Source organism: Scyliorhinus torazame, chromosome 5 (assembly GCF_047496885.1).
Source record: "Scyliorhinus torazame isolate Kashiwa2021f chromosome 5, sScyTor2.1, whole genome shotgun sequence".
Lineage (NCBI taxonomy): Eukaryota > Metazoa > Chordata > Chondrichthyes > Carcharhiniformes > Scyliorhinidae > Scyliorhinus > Scyliorhinus torazame.
The window spans coordinates 117,866,522-117,879,826 of NC_092711.1; the positions used below are offsets into that span (position 1 = coordinate 117,866,522).

The 13,305-nt window shown below is 48.3% G+C and overlaps 1 protein-coding gene and 1 long non-coding RNA gene across 2 annotated transcripts in view; one reads left to right on the forward strand and one right to left on the reverse strand.

Moving 5' to 3' along the window:
• Nucleotides 1–13,305, reverse strand: part of LOC140421682 (leucine-rich repeat and immunoglobulin-like domain-containing nogo receptor-interacting protein 1) — a 216,193-nt gene that overhangs the window by 65,395 nt on the left and 137,493 nt on the right. The gene's annotated exons all lie outside the window — the stretch shown is intronic.
• The window catches only part of LOC140421732 (uncharacterized), a 32,711-nt gene that overhangs the window by 7,139 nt on the left and 12,267 nt on the right, over nt 1–13,305 (forward strand). The gene's annotated exons all lie outside the window — the stretch shown is intronic.

Here is a 13,305-nt window from a genome sequence, read left to right on the forward strand (position 1 = left end):
AGAAACAGACAGCAGGACCTGGTTGCACTTGGTACAGCGGAGGGGGAAACCAAAGTGGTAACAAGGGTACTCACATTTGGGGGCCCAATCCCTCCTCGGCGTCCGGGCACGATCAGTCAGTTACGCCGTCTGTCTCCGGCGAGGCTCCTTGAGATCCCACCGCTGCCATCAAATGAGAGTTCGCTATTGTCAGTCCGGATGAAATGATCAATCGAACACCAAGTCACTTCAACGTATACTTTATTTCACGGCCGGGGCCAAGATGCTATATCAGTAACAGCTACAGCACTCAGTCAGTCTTCAAACATTATACAGCAGGTTATATACAGCATCAGGGACAGCCCCTTTGGTTCCCAAAATTGGGAGGCCTCACTTGTGACATTCTGTTGCTCTCAGCTAAGTTATAATTATCTTTAGAATGAGGAACCCATTCCCAACTGCATCCTGTTATTGCAAACTCTCTAGTGCAAAAGCAGACGCGATTCATCTCGAAAGTCATGTACACAGTTACAAAGCTTTGACACTCCAGTTTACACAAAGCTCTTATTTGACATTCCATTTCCCATCAAGCTCTATTCCTCTTGAGCCAAACTCTCAGCTGGTTTGCGTGATGGACAGGGCTACATTCACAACCTTTTGTAGTTTCCTGCAGTCTTGGGCAGAGCAGGCTCCAGACCAAGCTGCGATACAACCAGAAAGAATGCTTTCTATGGTGCATCTGTAGAAGTTGGTGAGGGTTGTAGCCGACATACCAAATTTCCTCAGTCTTCTGAGAAAGTAGAGTCGATGGTGGGCTTTCTTAACTATAGAGTCGGCATGGGGGGGGGACCAAGACAGGCTGTTGGTGATCTGTACACCTAAAAACTTGAAGCTCTCGACCCTTTCTACTTCGTTCCTGAATATTAGTGGTTGCCTGTCACCCGCCACACTATTTAATGTAGTTTCCCAGTGCACCTGAGACAACTTGCCCCTCAGACCCTGATAGTTTTCTTCTGGAGAAGCACCAAGATAAATTAAACAAAGGAACCATCTAACCACCACAGCCCATCTTCATGGCAATGTGGCATGATTTTGGGGTTGCCAAACAAAAATGTTAATGAAACATCTTCTAACCTCCAAACACCCTTTCACTATTTGATCCATGTGAAACCAAATATTTGCAAGAAGGCTCAGAGAGAATCAGACCATTGGAGACGAAGCCATGAGACCGGCCAGTCCAGCAGAAAGAAACTCTCTGACCATCCCGATTGACCAACAGAATGAACAAAATGCAGTCCTGGATGTAATTGAGAACAGAAACAATAACAGCAGAATCCACTCCCTGCAATCTGTTGTGAACTTGTTGGTGCCTCAGGAAGTGCGATGAATTACAAAATTCCTTCGCACATTGAGAGCAGGTGAACGGCCTCTCCCCAGTATGAACTCCCTGGTGTGACTGCAGACGGCATAACCGAGTGAATCACGCAAATAGAGGTAAACATCTTTGAGTTATGTGGGTGACACCCTCGCAGACACTTGGAGAACAGGGGCGACATTCTCTGACCCCCCGCCGGGTCGGAGAATCGCCGGGGGCTGGCGTGAATCCCGCCCCCGCCGGTTGCCGAAGTCTCCGGCACTGGAGATTCGGCGGGGGCGGGTATCGCGCCGCGCCGGTTGGCGGGCCCCCCCGCTTGATTCTCCGGCCTGGATGGGCCGAAGTCCTGCTGCTAAAATGCCTGTCCCGCCGGCGTAGATTAAACCACCTACCTTACCGGCGGGACAAGGCGGCGCGGGCGGTCTCTGGGGTCCTGGGGGTGGGGCGCGGGGCGATCTGGCCCCGGGGGGTGCCCCCACGGTGGCCTGGCCCGCAATCGGGGCCCACCGATCCGTGGGCGGGCCTGTGCCGTGGGGGCACTCTTTCTCTTCCGCCTCCGCCACAGTCTCCACCATGGCGGAGGCGGAAGAGAATCCCTCCACTGCGCATGCGCGGGAATGCCGTCAGCGGCCGCTGACGCTCCTGCACATGCGCCGCCCGGAGATGTCATTTCCGCGCCAGCTGGCGGGGTACCAAAGGCCTTTTCTGCCAGCTGGCGGGGCGGAAATTTGTCCGGCGCCGACCTAGCCGCTCAATGTTGGGGCTCGGCCCCCAAAGATGCGGAGCATTCCGCACCTTTGGGGCGGCGCGATGCCCGTCTGATTTGCGCCGTTTTGGGCGCCAGTCGGCGGACATCGCACTGTTTCCGGAGAGTTTCGCCCCTGGTCTCCACATGGACAGTGACCTGGGGCCAGGATTGAACACTGGTCCTCAGCTCTGTGAGACCACAGTGCGAACCACTGCATTACCTAACAGTTTAGATGAGGGAACAAAATGCAATATCTCCAAATTTGCAGATGACACAAGTTGCTTGGGAGGGTGAGCTGTGAGCAGGTTGCAGAGATCCTTCAGTGTGATTTGGGCAAGTTGACTGAGTGGGCAAACGAATGGCAGATACAGTATAATTTGGAGAAATGCAAGGTTATCCAGTTTGGTAGCAAAACAAGAAGGCAGACTATTATCTGAATTGTCATAAATTAGGAGAGGGAAATGTGCAACAAGACCTGGGTATCCTTGTACACCAGTCGCTGAAGGTAAGTATGCAGCGACAGCCAGCAGTAAAGAAGGCAAATGGTATGTTTGCCTTCATTGTGAGCAGATTCGAGTACAGGAGCAGGAATATCTTGCTGTCATTATACAGGGCCTTGGCGAGGCCATACCTGGAATATTGTGTGCAGTTTTGGTCTCCTTATCTGTAGGAGGATGTTCTTGCTCTAGAGGGAGCTCAGCGAAGGTTTACCAGACTGATTCCTGGGATGGTGGGACTGACGTATGAGAGATTGAATCAGTTAGGATTGTATTCGCTGGGGTTCAGAAGAATGGGGGATCTCTTAGAAACCTATAATATTCTAACAGGACTTGACCGGGTAGATGCAGGAAAGATTTTCCCAATGGTGGGAGTGTACAGAACCAGAGGTCGCAGTCTCAGGATACGGGGAGACCATTTAGGACAGAGATGAGGAGTAATTTCTTCAACAGAGAGGGGTGAGCCTGTGGGATTTGTTACCAGAGGAAATAGTTGAGGCCAATACATTGTATGTTGTCAGGAAACAGTTAGATATAACACTTAGGGCGAAGGGAATCAAAGTATATGAAGGGGAAATCGGGATTAAGCTATTGAGTTGGATGATAAGCCATGATCATAATGAATGGCAGAGCAGGCGCGAAGGGCCAAATGGTCTCTTCCTGCTCCTATTTTCTATGTTTCTATGTAATCCCTTCTCACACTAAGAGCAGGTGAATGCTCCCCAGTGTGAACTCGCTGGTGTGTCTGCAGGATAAGCTGGCACCCCTGATGGTGCAGATGTTCGAGGAGGAGATAGGGAAGGGGGTGTTACCACAAACTTTGGGGCAGGCATCGGTGTCTCTGTTGCTTAAAAAAGATAAGGATCCGACGGAGTGTGGGTTGTTTCGGCCCATATCACTTTTAAACGTGAATGCAAAGGTATTAGCGAAGGTACTGGCAGGTAGGCAGGAGGAGTGCCCCCTGAAGGTGATAGGTGAAGATCAGACTGGGTTTGTGTGAGGGAGGCAGCTCTTTTCGAACGTTAGGAGGCTATTGAACGTGGTTATGGCACCGGCGGACGGGAAGGAAACCGGTGGCTGTGGAACTGGACGCCGAGAAAGCATTTGACCAAGTAGAATGGGGACACTTGATAGCAGTTCTGGAGCGGTTTGGGATTGGTCCACGATTTGTGGACTGGGTAAAGCTACTGTATAAGGAGCCGGGGCCAGTGTCCGCACAAAAAACATCAGCTCGAGAGACTTTTCTCTCCACCGTGGGACTAGGCAGGGATGTCCTATGTTCCCCCTGCTGTTTGCACTCGCGATTGAGCCTTTGGCCATCGCATTAAGAGGTTTGGGAGTATGGAAAGGGATAGTGCGGGGGGGGGGGGGGGGGGGGTGAATAGCGCATTCCAGGGATCATTCTTGTAAACCTCCTCTGAACCTTTTCCAAGGCCAACACATCCTTCTTAGATACGGGGCCCTAAACTGCTCTCAATACTCCAAATGGGGTCTGATCAGAGCCTTATATAGCCTCAGAAGCCTGATCTTGTATTCTAGCCCACTCGACCTGAATACATTGCATTTGCCTTCCTAACTGCCGACTGAACCTGCACATTAACCTTTTAAAAAAAAAAAAAAAAAAAAAAATTTAGAGTACCCAATTCATTTTTTCCAATTAAGGGACAGTTTAGCGTGGCCAATCCACCTAGCCTGCACATTTTTGGGTTGTGGGGGCGAAACCCACGCAAACATGGGGAGAATGTGCAAACTCCACACGCACAGTGACCCAGAGCCGGGATCGAACCTGGGACCTCGACGCCGTGAGGCTGCAGTGCATCTGCACATTAACCTGAAGAGAATCTTGAACAAGGACTCCCAAGTCCCTTTGTGCTTGTGATTTCCTCAGCATTTCCCCATTTAGAAAATAGTCTATGTCTCCATTTCTCCTTCCAAAGTGCATAACCTCACACCTTTCCACATTGTATTCCATCTGCCACTTCTTTGCCCACTCTCCTAGCCTTGCTCAGCATTGTTTCTTTTTCTAATCACTTTAAATTAATGCCCTCTGTTTATAATCTTGCCCTAAATATGACTTGCTAGATCAAATGTCTATTGCAGATCCTTAGTTGTAATGTGGTCAAGTGCCTTTCCATTTGAGAACTGTTCAATAAAGTTATTAGAATTATTTGTAGCTAGGGCAGCACGTGGAGCAGTGGTTAGCACTGGGACTACAGCGCTGAGGACCCAGGTTTGAATCCCAGCCCTGGGTCACTGTCCGCGTGGAGTTTGCACATTCTCTATGTGTCTGCATGGGTTTCACCCCCACAACCCAAAGATGTGCAGGTTAGGTGGATTGGCCAGGCTAAATTGCCCCTTAATTGGAAAAAAAAATAATAATAATTGGGTATTCTAAAATGTTTTCTTTTTTCTTTTTAAAAGGGCAATTTGTAGTTCCCCACCAATCAGTTTTTTCCATTATCCTGAAGTGACCTTATTTTTAACGGGAGTTAACTGAAGTGTGTTCCTAACCCCTCATTATCTAAATTTCCATTCACCACTTTTCTGTCCACCTGACCCAGTCCACGGCTTTCTCCCTCATTGTCTGAAACACATCAGCAACTTTTGTATAATCCTGGTGCATACATTTAAGTCTAAATCATTGATATATACCGGAAAACTGTGGAGCCCCACTGGAAACAGACGTCCAGGCATCATTCAGTCCTAGATGTGACTAACAGCAGCAACAACAGCTGAATCCAAACCCTGCTGTTGCCTGTGAACTTGCTGATGTCTGTGCAGGTTGTTTGACTGAGTAAATCTCCTCCCACACACGGAGCTGTTAAACAGCCTCTCCCCAGTACCACTGCCACATGTGGGCCACATGGTAGCACAGTGGTTAGTACTGTTGCTTCAAACCTCCAGAGTCTCAGAATTCCCGGCTTGGCTCACTGTCTGTGCGGAGTTTGCATGTTCTCCCCATGTCCTCGTGGGTTTGCTCCGGGTGCTCCAGTTGCCTCCCACAAGTCCAAAAATGTGTAGATTAGGTGGATCGGCCATGCTAAATTGCCCTTCGTGTCCAAAAAGGTGAGGTGGGGTTATGGGTTAGGTTGGAGGTATGGGCTGAAGTACAAAGAACAAAGAAATGTACAGCACAGGAACAGGCCCTTCGGCCCTCCAAGCCCGTGCCGACCATACTGCCCGACTAAACTACAATCTTCTACACTTCCTGGGTCCATATCCCTCTATTCCCATCCTATTCATGTATTTGTCAAGATGCCCTTAAATGTCACTATCGTCCCTGCTTCCACCACCTCCTCCGGTAGCGAGTTCCAGGCACCCACTACCCTCTGCGTAAAAAACTTGCCTCGTACATCTATTCTAAACCTTGCCCCTCTCACCTTAAACCTATGCCCCCTAGTAATTGACCCCTCTACCCTGGGGAAAAGCCTCTGACTATCCACTCTGTCTATGCCCCTCATAATTTTGTAGACCTCTATCAGGTCTCCCCTCAACCTCCTTCGTTCCAGTGAGAACAAACCGAGTTTATTCAACCGCTCCTCATAGCTAATGCCCTCCATACCAGGCAACATTCTGGTAAATCTCTTCTGCACCCTCTCTAAAGCCTCCACATCCTTCTGGTAGTGTGGCGACCAGAATTGAACACTATACTCCAAATGTGGCCGAACTAAGGTTCTATACAGCTGCAACATGACTTGCCAATTCTTCTACTCAATGCCCCGGCCAATGAAGGCAAGCATGCCTTATGCCTTCTTGACTACCTTCTCCACCTGTGTTGCCCCTTTCAATTACCTGTGGACCTGTACTCCTAGATCTCTTTGACTTTCAATACTCTTGAGGGTTCTACCATTCACTGTATATTCCCTACCTGCATTAGACCTTCCAAAATGCATTACCTCACATTTGTCCGGATTAAACTCCATCTGCCATCTCTCCGCCCAAGTCTCCAAACAATCTAAATCCTGCTGTATCCTCAGACAGTCCTCATCGCTATCCGCAATTCCACCAACCTTTGCGTCGTCTGCAAACTTACTAATCAGACCAGTTACATTTTCCTCCAAATCATTTATATATACTACAAAGAGCAAAGGTCCCAGCACTGATCTCTGTAGAACACCACTGGTCACAGCCCTCCAATTAGAAAAGCATCCTTCCATTGCTCCTCTCTGCCTTCTATGACCTAGCCAGTTCTGTATCCACCTTGCCAGCTCACCCCTGATCCCGTGTGACTTCACCTTTTGTACTAGTCTACCATGAGGGACCTTGTCAAAGGCCTTACTGAAGTCCATATAGACAACATCCACTGCCCTACCTGCATCAATCATCTTAGTGACCTCCTCGAAAAACTCTATCAAGTTAGTGAGAAACGACCTCCCCTTCACAAAACCATGCTGCCTCTCACTAATACGTCCATTTGCTTCCAAATGGGAGTAGATCCTGTCTCGAAGAATTCTCTCCAGTAATTGCTCTTTGCAAGGGCCAGTGCACTCGATGGGCCGAATGCCCTCCTTCTGCACTGTAAATTCTATGATTCTGTTTCCGTGTGAACTCGCTGGTGTTCCCGCAGATTCGGTTTACTTTTAAATCTCTTTTCAGTCAGAACATTTAAAAGTTTTCTGATCAATGAGAACAAGTTGGTTTTAAGTCAGGTGGGATGACTCAGTAAATTTCTTGTCACACACGGGGCAAGAGTATGGTTTCTGCCCAGTGTGAACTTGCTGGTGTTGCAAAAGCTGGGATGAACATGTGAATCCCTTCCCACACACGGAGCAGGTGAATGACCTCTCCCCAGTGTGAGTGCGTTGGTGTCTCAGTAAATTCATTTTACTTTTAAAGTTCTTCTCACAGTCAGCACATTTAAACGGTCTCTGGTCAGAGTGAACCTGATGGTGAGCCTGGAGGTTTGACGAAGCATTAAATCTCTTCCCACATTCCATACAGGTGAATGGCCTCTCCCCAGTGTGAGTGCGTTGATGTAACAGTAAATAATTTCTGCTTTTAAAGCTCTTCTCACAGTCAGCACATTTAAACGGTCTCTGATCAGTATGAACAAGTTGGTGTGTCAGGAGGTTTGATGACCGAGTGAATCCCTTCCCACACACGGAGCAGGTAAATGGCCTCTCGCCAGTGTGAATACGTTGATGAATTTCCAATTCAGACGGGGAATTGAATCCCATCCCACATTCCCCACATTTCCACGGTTTCTCCATGGTTATTGACAGGTTATCAGGAGCAGGTGGGATGCAGATTTGACGTCACTGTCAGATCAGCCGTGATGTTATTAAATGGTGGAACAGGCTCACGGGGCTGAATGTCCTATTGCTGCTTATTGATTCCTTCGGTGCGAATGTCCTTATGTCTCTCCAACTTGGATCATCAGTTGAAGCCTGAGTACGGTGTCTCCCTGATGTAAATGCTGCAATTTCATTTCACGCTGTGTGATTGGTTAAAGCTCAGTTCCAGCTACCTGTGGAAAATTACTTAGATGTTTGTGTCTCGGTGCTTTTCCAATGACAGTGATTATTGAATTTTTTTCCGAAAGACAAAACAGACAAACATTTCTCCTTCCACGTTGAAAGGCCGGTCCTGATGAATCAAGTGACTCTGTCAGATCTCGACATGACGTTTGCATCTGCAAATATTCTGTAAAAGGAGATTACATTGAAATACTGTGAATATATAAGACACAAACAGGCCATTCTGTCACAGGTTCTGCTGCAATCAATACTCGGCACACATCTCCGACTGTCCCACCTATCAAATCTCAGCCTTTCAGCCGATTTTCAATTCCATTTTCTCTCATGTGCTTGTCCCGTTTCCTTTTGAAAACATGAAATGAAATGAAATGAAAATCGCTTATTGTCACAAGTAGGCTTCAAATGAAGTTACTGTGAAAAGCCCCTAATCGCCACATTGCGGCGCCTGTTCGGGGAGGCTGTTATGGGAATCAAACCGTGCTGCTGGCCTGCCTTGGTCTGCTTTCAAAGCCAGCAATTTAGCGCTGTGTTAAACAGCCCCTATCTCAGCACTTTCCTCAGCTAATTTCCATGGTAATGAGTTGCACATTCTGAACATGTGATAAATAATTTTGTCCGTATTGTCCCCTTGGATTTATTCGTAACTATCTTGTATTTATGACTTGTTTACTGATGGTCACTCTCTCACATCGCCCCTCTCCAAACTGATAATTTAAAAGATTTATAGCAGATCACTGCTTAGTTTGTTGTTGTCGATAGAAAAAAGGCCCCACTCAAATTAATCTTTCCTGAGAGCTGTAATATCTCATGTTACAAAAGTCATCATTGTCAATGCAGGATAGAAATCGCAAAGAGACTAACCGTTCTGTTGGGTTCAGTTTGTTCTGTGCAAATTCTACAATTCTAACCCCCTGTAAAAGGAGTTTACAAAAGCCATCATTGTCAGTCCAGGATAGAAATTCTGAACAGACAATTCTAGTTTCTCTGGAACATTTTCCCTCTCTTGTTCCCCCAAAGCTGTAAATCCCTGTCCCGCACACTCTCCCTCCTCCCTGGGCTGAAATCCAAACCCATCTGCACCATTTCTTTCCTCCACTCCCAGTTTTCTCCCTCCCTCTCCTCTGCCTGGGTTCAGTTCTCCAGCTCCTGTCTGCAGACTGACAATAAAATCAATGGGTCTTATTGGGGGTTTGGGGCCTCCAGCGGGTGTTTGTGAATCCTCCCCGCCCACCTGCCAGGGTTTCCTTCCTTGCCAGAGATCAGAGTCCTCATTGATTTGAGTGCAAAGTGTAAGCTCTTATTTATTATCCCCCCTCCCCCATCCTCTGATGTGAACCATCCTCCAGTGTCTGAAGCAGGATGGTGCCTGTTAACCTGGGCCTGTTCCCGGGAGGGAGAAGCCCCGCAGCTGCAAACCAGGGAGCTGACAATGATTGTGAAGGGTTTGCTCCAGCTCACAATACCCGGGGACTGACTGACAGCAGGTTCGGACCAATAGGAAGAGGGGATGGGCTTGGATGACCAAACAAGAGCGGCTGATCCTCCAGCCAATCAGAGTGAATGGGAGGCGGTGCAAAGCCGGGGCTCTCGTTCCCTCCGCATGCGCCCGGCCCCACACTTCGTCCACTCGGGCCTGTCTCAGGGAAAAACCCGAGCAGCTTTCGCCGGTTCAACTGCTGTATCCTAGCTTCGTATTCGGGGCTTCGGGCTACACGGAGTGTTTATGAAGCCGACTGATCCATCCACCGGCTCCATCCCTCCCTCATGCCTCACCCGACCAAATTTGACCGGCTGAGGATTTCCACCCTACCGGCTGAATCCTGAGTTGTCATCGATACTGCGCAATCTGAAACATCACACCATTCAGAGCGGGGAGAGACCCTACTCATGCTTCTGTGGAGACAAGGGCACCACGATATCACAGTGGGTAGCATTGTCGATTCACAGCTCCAGGGACCTGGGTTCGATTCCCGGCTGGGTCACTGTCTGTGCCGAGTCTGCACGTTCTCCCTGTGTCTGCGTGGGTTCCATCCAGGTGTTCCTGTTTCTTCCCACAAGTCCCCAAAAACGTGCTCGTTTGGTGATTTGGACATTCTGAATTCTCCCTCTGAGTACCCAAACAGGCGCCGGAGTGAGGCGACTAAGGGATTTTCTCAGTAACCATTGCAGTGTTAATGTAAGCCTATCTGTGACACTAATAAAGTTTATTATTTATTATTCAACTTATCGTCAAACGTGGAGAGGGACAAGGACACCAGCAGCATGTTGCAACCGTGGAAATAGGAGCTGGTTTAGCACAGGACTAAATCACTGGCTTTTAAAGCAGACCATGGCAGGCCAGCAGCACGGGTTCAATTCCCGTACCAGCCTCCCCGAACAGGCGCTGGAATGTGGCGACTAGGACCTTTTCACAGAAACTTCATTTGAAGCCTACTTGTGACAATAAGCGATTTTCATTTCATTTTTCATGTGGGGACAGTGGGAAAGGATTCATGTCCCCATGTGAGCTGGGGACTCATCACCGCAGTCACACCAGCGACCGACCATTCACCTGTTCTAAGTGTGGGAAGGGATTCACTCAGTTATCCGAGTGAAGATTTACCAGGATGAGGGAGCCGAGCTGGTGCGGAAGCGAGCGGCCTTTAATAAGGTTCCGGCTGCTCGGTGTAAGAAAGGAGTTTGATTCAGGGTGGTATACCCGGCAAAGCTGCGGGTAACAAATGAGTCCAAAGAATTCCATTTCACGACACTGGAGGAGGCGAATGCCTTGATTATAAAGCATTTACTGGGTCCAGTTATCTGTATTGGACAAGATCTACGTTCTCTGTGGGGTGGGATGGGTGTTGTGATATCCTGTATATAATTTTGGACATTTTCTGATAGAATCTGTTTTTCTATGTGGAAATGAAGAGAGATTTTCTTTACAAAGCACAACATAGATCTATGGGGAGGGGTTGGGGGGTGGGGGGGGGAGAGACGGCCCCCGTTGGAAATTGAGTCTAGTCAGGGACTGCATTCTGAAGTATGTTTTATTCTCGAAGTGGGCAATATTGTTGTTTTTATTTTCTTGGTTTTAGATTTGTGTGTCTAGGTGGGGTGTTGGCGAAAAATGGGGGGGGTGGGGGGGGGGTCAGTTTGCTGATTATGACTACAAAACAGTTTTTGTTATACTCTGAAGATGTGTGTGTGGCGGTCATCTTGGGTGGACCCCTGGCCTGTACTTTTTGAAGATTTTCTGGATAGTCCCACGCAGTGGAAATGTCTGATTCCGTGATGGGGGCTGGTGCAGAGACCCTTGATTCAGCTGGTCACCTGGAACGCAAGGGGATTGAGTGGACCAGTGAAGGTCAAGGGTTTTCGCTCACCTAAAGAATCGAAATGCTGGTGTGGTGTTCTTACAGGAGACTCACTTGCGGGTTAGAGATCAGACCAGACTGCGGAGGGGTGAGCCAAGTGTTTCACTCGGGCTTTGACGAAGGGCTCGAGCTGCTTCAATTCTAATCAATAAAGATTCCTCTTTCGGTCACAATGGGATCATTGCGGACACTAATGAGAGTTACATGGTGGTCAGTGGGTCATTGGGTGCTAGTGAATGGCTAAGCCCCAAACTGGGCCGATCTGGCATTTGTAAAAAAAATGGTTGGGATCCATCCCAGACCTGGATACACGTCAATCAATGCTTGGCGGTGACTTCACTTGTGTACTGGAACTGGAAATGGACTGGTCCAAGCCCATTCAACCGCTATAAATATACAATAACGGAGTGGAATCTGGACGGACCATCTGGCATGACCCAGGCACCGGAAACGATAACAGCAAACCCGGAAAAAAGATAAATCAATTTGTTCCCATCAGTAGATTGTAAAAGAATTATGGGACACAGATTTAAGATTGTGAGCAAGATCTACAGGGAGGATATGAGGAAGAAATTTTACAGAGTGAGTGGTAATGATATGGAATTCAATGCTTACACACAAAGGTCGATGATCTCCAGGTCCTGATAACACGAATGGTGCTGTCAGAATTTGATGTGAGGATTGGTTGTGAATTTCCTGTCTGCGAAACCCTAGCTAAGTCCCTGTGAAAGAAGATTACAAAGGCATCACTGTCAGTCCAGAAATAAAATTCGGGAAAGATAAATATTTCTCCCGGTTTGTATTTGCTGAGTGTAAATCCTCCCCTACTAATCCCCTGTAAAAGGAGTTTCCAAATTTAATCACTATCAGTCCAGGATAGAAATGCACAACATTCTCTCCTCCTGCTCCCTGGTCCAGGACGATCGCTCATGCCCCCCCGCCCCCTCTCCGCTGCACACTGTCCCTCTTGTCATCAGCAGTCCCCTGATTTGAGGGTGATGTTGACTCAGGGTTGTGAGTTTCTACCCTGGGTCTTCATGTGACTGAACAGAGCCGCAGAGCTTTCGACACATGGGGCAGGATGTCCAATGAGACATTGAAATCCCGAGAACAGGATTGGCTTCCTTTTATTTCCATCTCTGTCACCGCTTTGCATCATCAATAAGACATTGGGACTCAAAGACTAATCCAGTTTGATGGACAAGTTGCCTCCATTCTGAACAATGAGGAACAAGCTCCTCCCACTCACTGAAACATCGCCCCCTACAAAGACACAAAAGCGCATGTGCCCTGATGCTCATCCAATAAAGATGGCGGTCATTAACCCGAGCCGAACATGAGGAGCCACAGCTCCGCTCGGTACAAACTGGGTCCCGGAAATTCTTTTCCTTTTTAAAAAAAAAAAACTTTTTATTGGCATTTCTCATATTTATAAACAATCGTGAACTCTCTTCCGAAGTTTGCGGCTTACAACAGCTTTACACGACGTTTCAGCCCACCCCCACGATCTCTCGCTCCCTCCATATTGTTAATCGCCTCGCACCGATTTCAGATCTGAAGACACAGCCCTTCTGCAACGCCATTGCCCACACTGCGCATGCTTCAATCACATTGAGACCCACCCCTCATTCACTCCGATTGGTTGGAGGACTAGCCTCTCTCAGTCGGAACTTCCAATCCTGCCCCTTCACCTCCTATTGGTCCAGAGCTGCCGTCAATCACCCGGGCATTGTGACGGTTACAGATGGTGAGAGCGGCCACAGGCTCAGACTGTGCGCTGATTGTCCAATAATAACAGTGAGAGTCTCAGTGGGACAATCAGACAATAACAGTGGAGATGGGGCCCAGAGGATAAACAGCAAAGGATTCACTC